This window comes from Fukomys damarensis, unplaced genomic scaffold (genome assembly GCF_012274545.1).
Source record: "Fukomys damarensis isolate Sample0158 unplaced genomic scaffold, DMR_v1.0_HiC HiC_scaffold_17, whole genome shotgun sequence".
Classification (NCBI taxonomy): domain Eukaryota; kingdom Metazoa; phylum Chordata; class Mammalia; order Rodentia; family Bathyergidae; genus Fukomys; species Fukomys damarensis.
Genome location: NW_022900929.1, coordinates 78799878 through 78806602, shown reverse-complemented (window position 1 = coordinate 78806602; position 6725 = coordinate 78799878). Strand labels below are relative to the sequence as shown.

Genomic DNA, 6725 nt, shown 5'->3' with positions numbered 1-6725 from the left:
AGGGCTGGCAGATAAGGAGCGGAGCGCTCTGCTAAAGTTCACCGGGGAGGGGAGGGCGCGGGGAGGGACTCAGGCGCGGGTCGGAGCGGCGCCGGGGGGCCGAGCAGCGGATACTCCACAGGTAACTGTTTCTCGTTGGAGCCGGAGAGCGGGGAGGTGGTGGACTCTCGGGCCGGCGGGTTCGGCCGAGAATTTTCTGGCCTCACAATTGAGGTTATTTTGCGAGGCGAGGAACTGCGGTGGGACTGAGGCTCCCAGCTGTCGGGGTTTAAGTCGAACCCCTTCTTCCTCCGTGGCTCCGGAGAAGGGTTTGAGCCAAAGGTGCAGGGTGCAGACACCGAGGGGGTGCAAATGCTGCTTTTGATAGGGCTGTTTGTTAAGGTCAGGGATCGGATGTGAAGATTTCTTACAACGCAACACATTTAGACTAGGAACTTGAAGAGTGGCGAAGGCGTTTCTCCTTAGCTTTGTAACCCGGCAGGCTTTACGCAGACTGCGCTCCCCTGCTGAGCTCTGGCGGGTTTACTTTTTCGGGCATTGTCAGGCGATGCCTTACCAAACCGAAACCAGGTATTTTTTACTTACCGGATGAACGTAGTTCTACTTTGAAAAAATAGTGCATTTTCCACTCTTTTTGGTAAAGTTAATAAAAACGTCATTTAAATGGATTTAACGGAGCCGGGCGTTGAGGTGTTGGGTTGTAATCATAGCACACGCCTGAAAATCGCAGCCCTCCTCCCGGAGGCTGAGGCTAGATCACGAGTTCGACGCCAGCCTGGGCTACAGAGCAAGACCCCTACATTCTCCCCAGTGGACTTAAGGGAATCTATAGGAAGGGGAGTTAAAGTGACTAATAACAATTTTCCTTTCTGGATAATAAATAGCATAAACTTGAACATATCTTTATTTCAGATATGTTCATAAAGAAATGAAGATGCCTCAACATCTTCGAAACCGTTGCTTCTAATCTTACGTTAGAGTTAGACTTCTTTGTTACTGTTGAAAGTCTGGTCTTCGTTTTTTCTCAGGAGTTCTTAAATTCAGCCTTTGATATCTTGTTATCTTAATATACTTTGAAACCTAGCCTTCAAAAATTATGGTGTAGCCGGGGATTTAGCTCAGCGTTTTCGGTGGCCTGCCTTGCAAGCGCAAGGACCGGAGTTCGATCCCCGGTACCAAAAAAAAAAAAAACAAAATTACTGTATGGTTTAAGTTTCTCTTGCCTGTGTCCTTTTCATTGGCAGATAAGCTGCCCCAAATGATACATTTGTTTATATAAATAGTCCACTCTGCTTGGCATCTTGTAAGAACTTAGCACTGATTGGATATGGTAACCTGTTGGTTCTATGAGAACATTCCTGTTGATAGTACTGGGGATTGAACATAGCCTTCACGCTATGCTACATCTTCAGTCCTTGTTTTATTTTACTTTTTGTTTTTTTTGGTACCTGCGATCAAACTCAGGTCCTTGCGCTTGCGAGGCAGGCATCAGAACCACTGAGCTAAATCCCGGGGCCCTATTTTACTTTATTTTTATTTTGAGACAAATTTTGCAGAGTTGCCTGCTCTGGGCTTGAAATTGTGATCCTCCTGCTTCATTCTCACCTTAACATTTGAAATTGAGTCAGATTTAATTTTTTACATGTAGTTCTGACTGCTATTGAGTTATTTGATTTTCACAATTTCCAGTTAAGTTACAATGAAACCTTAGTATAACTTAATTCTGAGGTTCTTCATCCAAGAACGATAATTTGTTCACCTTCTTCAGCTTTTAGAACAATACTCTGACCTAAAAGTTCACCTGTGTATTGTATCTGCACATGTAATTCTTAGTGTAAATTGATACTGAAGGCATTTCTAGTACTGTTTCTACTTCAATATAAAAAGAAACCATACAAAATTTTTCTGTTTTGAGAAGCTTTAATTAGCCAGCTAAGTAACAATGTAAGACAAAATACCAAAATAATTTAAAAAACTGGAGTGGAATCAGATTTTGTGAAAATTAATCTAGGTGACTGCTGGAAGTGTTTGTTTTATTCATTTGGCAGCCAGCCACTTATTTAGTGATGTATTCCAAGCTCAGTGATAGGGTCAGGAGTGACAAAGATATGCTAGACAAGTCCACTTTTTTTTTTTTTGTGGTGTGGCAGATGGAATCCAGTGCCTTGTTCGTAGGCAGATGTCTGTTGTTGAACTACATCCACAACCTCATAAAGTACTTTAAACATCTTACATTCTTGTAGTTTATAAAAGCTCTACCTGTCATTGTCCAGTGGAAGATGCAAACATCATAAAACAAACAGTAGCTACTATATTTCAGGCACAGTAGTACTTAATAATCTTGAAGGGCAATCTAGGAAAACAAAAGGAGCATATACCATTGCGTGGGGTGGTCAATCAGGAGATGTCTGAGTAGGCTTGCAAAGAACTAAGGGTACAAGTGAGTCCTGGTAGAGCTAATAAAGAATAGGAGTTATCCTGGAAATAGAATATTGACTTGGTTTCAGTGTAAAGAAACTGACTTTCAGAAGGAAAGAGCGTTCTTGATTTCTTTGAGGAACTATGTACAGAACTGTTGGAATGAGTGGAGTATTATGGGATTATATGGGGTACCAGAACCAGATTTCCAACAGTAATGTGTAGAGGAGTTTGGATTTTATTCTTGAGGTGCTGGAAATCCACTTAGGTGACACTATGGAGGGTGAGTTGATGTGTAGTCAGACTGAAAATAGAGGCTGCTAAGGAGAAGGCTAGTGCCAGGCTGACAAACGCTGAGGTAGTTAGAAGGGAAGGAACAGATTTAGATGCTTACGCGTTAAGAGAGCTTTATCACCTTTATGTGTTAAATGTCAATAACAACCAGGTAAGTGTAAAATGAAAACACATAATTGAAGTCTACTTAAAAATACTGTATGTAATAGTCTAAACAATGCTTTAAACATTTTACAAATTTTTAAATGGTCTGTTGAAACTAGGACTTGTAAAATTTAAGTTCTATCATTCAGATGTTTTGGTCTGAATGCTGTGATATTCTAATGTGGGAGTTTTCAACATACAGAGATACTGTGTATACTAAAGTGAATCACTGTATACCCACTGAGAAGTTTCAAGTTTCAAACACGTGAATTTTGTCCCCCACCATAATTTTTAAGCAAAGCACAGGCTTATGTATAGGTCTTTATCGTGTGTATATCTAAAAAGATATGGACTCAAATTAACCACAGTACCATTAGCATATCTAAAAATAATTCCTTGATTGTCTTAGGTTTTATTCATTTTATTTGTTTAATCAGGATCCATAGAATTCTGCACATGGCCTTTGATGACTTGGTTGCTAATATCCCTTACTTTTTGTTCCTAGTCATTTTCCCTTTATATTTTGGAAAAAACAATGAAAATTATTTGCTCTGTATTATACCTCACAGGATTTTGTTGACTACCTACCTATACTGTCATATGACTTTTTAAAAAAATTTTGCCATGAAATATATATATTTGGTACTGCGGATTAAACTCGGGCCTGTGCTTACAAGGCCTCAGGCACAGTGCCATTGAGTTAAATTTCCAGCCCCTCCCAGAACTATTGATAAACTTGAAAGCTTAATCAGAATCTAGTTTCATATGTTGGCAGGAATAAGTACTACTTTTGTACTGCCAGGTGTGTTGGTACATGCCTGTAATCCCACACCTCTAGGAGGCTAAGGCGAGGATCACAGTAAGTTCAAGGCCAGTTTGGTCTACATAGGGAGTTTAAGGTCAATCTAGGAAAACAAAAGGAGCATATACCATTGCGTGGGGTGGTCAATCAGGAGATGTCTGAGTAGGCTTGCAAAGAACTAAGGGTACAAGTGAGTCCTGGTAGAGCTAATAAAGAATAGGAGTTATCCTGGAAATAGAATATTGACTTGGTTTCAGTGTAAAGAAACTGACTTTCAGAAGGAAAGAGCGTTCTTGATTTCTTTGAGGAACTATGTACAGAACTGTTGGAATGAGTGGAGTATTATGGGATTATATGGGGTACCAGAACCAGATTTCCAACAGTAATGTGTAGAGGAGTTTGGATTTTATTCTTGAGGTGCTGGAAATCCACTTAGGTGACACTATGGAGGGTGAGTTGATGTGTAGTCAGACTGAAAATAGAGGCTGCTAAGGAGAAGGCTAGTGCCAGGCTGACAAACGCTGAGGTAGTTAGAAGGGAAGGAACAGATTTAGATGCTTACGCGTTAAGAGAGCTTTATCACCTTTATGTGTTAAATGTCAATAACAACCAGGTAAGTGTAAAATGAAAACACATAATTGAAGTCTACTTAAAAATACTGTATGTAATAGTCTAAACAATGCTTTAAACATTTTACAAATTTTTAAATGGTCTGTTGAAACTAGGACTTGTAAAATTTAAGTTCTATCATTCAGATGTTTTGGTCTGAATGCTGTGATATTCTAATGTGGGAGTTTTCAACATACAGAGATACTGTGTATACTAAAGTGAATCACTGTATACCCACTGAGAAGTTTCAAGTTTCAAACACGTGAATTTTGTCCCCCACCATAATTTTTAAGCAAAGCACAGGCTTATGTATAGGTCTTTATCGTGTGTATATCTAAAAAGATATGGACTCAAATTAACCACAGTACCATTAGCATATCTAAAAATAATTCCTTGATTGTCTTAGGTTTTATTCATTTTATTTGTTTAATCAGGATCCGTAGAATTCTGCACATGGCCTTTGATGACTTAGTTGCTAATATCCCTTACTTTTTGTTCCTAGTCATTTTCCCTTTATATTTTGGAAAAAACAATGAAAATTATTTGCTCTGTATTATACCTCACAGGATTTTGTTGACTACCTACCTATACTGTCATATGACTTTTTAAAAAAATTTTGCCATGAAATATATATATTTGGTACTGCGGATTAAACTCGGGCCTGTGCTTACAAGGCCTCAGGCACAGTGCCATTGAGTTAAATTTCCAGCCCCTCCCAGAACTATTGATAAACTTGAAAGCTTAATCAGAATCTAGTTTCATATGTTGGCAGGAATAAGTACTACTTTTGTACTGCCAGGTGTGTTGGTACATGCCTGTAATCCCACACCTCTAGGAGGCTAAGGCGAGGATCACAGTAAGTTCAAGGCCAGTTTGGTCTACATAGGGAGTTTAAGGCAAGCCTGGACTACATAGCCCAGGGTTTCTTGTCTCCGATGGGTGGGGGTGGGGGTGGGGGGGGATTGTAGCTCAGTGCAAAAGCCCTGAGTTTAATGCCCAGTACCATGCAAAATAATCAGAACTTTCTACTGCATCACATTAAGTTAGGCCCATGTCTATTTTTTGTTGTTTTGCAGTGCTGATGGTAGAACCCAGGGCTTCAAGTGCATGCTAGGCATGTTCTCTACCCCTGAGCTGTGTGCCAGTTTAGTTTTGTTTTGTTTTTTAAGCTTCACTGTGGATTCTTGTTAGCTGCCTGATGTCTCAGTTGTGAAGTTCTCCTTGAGTCATTCACATAATACTGTTGGTACTGGCTGTTAATGAATAATTTGAGCCATTGATTCATTATTTTGATCTTGGTTTCTTTTCTTTTTGGGGAACTTTTTAGCATGAAATGACTGCTTATTAAATGTCTGTTTTAAATTTGGTACCTGGAAACTATATTCAGAGTAATTGAAATAATTTAGACTATAATCGCATCATTTGACTATTTATGGGGATTCACACTTTGTCATTTATGTGAAATAAAAAGATGGGCCTGGCTGTATTGCCCAGGTATGCTTCAAACTCCTGAGCTTAAAAGGATCTTCCTTCAGCACCCCCAAGTCCCTGAGATTACAAATGAGGGTTGCCTTCCACACCTGGCTTGAAGTCACAGTCTTTTATGAGTATGCATGCTAACCTCTGTAAAAAGCAGATGAGATTTTTCTTTTTTCCTCTACTTGGCCTTGGGAGCAATTCTGTGTTTAAAAATGTATTTACCCTTTTAAGCTTTTAATTTTAACATTTTATTCTAGTTAGGTGAAACCTTATAGAATTTCCTTTATTGTCAAATTTCTGTGTATTAACAACTTCAGGAGAAGTTATTTGTAACTCAGTTTTATACATTTTATTTGGAATTATTTGATCTTTTTATGAACTTTGCTATGCATTGCTTATTTTGCTAGTATTAGGCATTTAGGTAATTTCTGGGTTTTTTTTCCTTTTACGTAATGGTGCAGCACTTTTGTATGCCTAATCTTATGTACAATGTGAGTTTTTATGATGCTAGGTCATAAGGTAGGTACATGTTCATCTTTACAGATAATGCCAGTGTTGACTGTATCTCACTATGTTGTTGAGAATGACCTGGAACTCACTATGTCGCCCAGGCTGGTCTTGAACTCAAAATGATCCTCCTGCCTCAGCCTCCCGAGTGCTGGGATTACAGGCGTGTGCCACCACACCTGGCCCTCATTCTTTCAATATGCATGTCCTTAATATCTAATAATGTTGAATATCATTTCAGGTTACAGTTTTTATACTTCTTTTTTCCTGACTTTTGCTTAATTTTCTGTTTTAAATCCTGTATACTAGTTTTTATCCCTCCCCCATTTGTTTTATTTTTATTTTTTGGTACCAGGGATCAAACTCAGGACCTTGTGCTTGCGAGTCAAGGGGTAGGAACCACTGAGCTAAATCCCTGGCCCAATACCTCCCGCCTTTTAATTGAGCGCCAAATGTCTCTCTAGACTGTACT

General features: G+C 39.2%; 1 protein-coding gene across 5 annotated transcripts in view; it reads left to right on the top strand.

Annotated features, from left to right (window-relative positions):
* Positions 1-6725, top strand: part of Trpm7 (transient receptor potential cation channel subfamily M member 7) — a 93596-nt gene that overhangs the window by 582 nt on the left and 86289 nt on the right. The gene's annotated exons all lie outside the window — the stretch shown is intronic.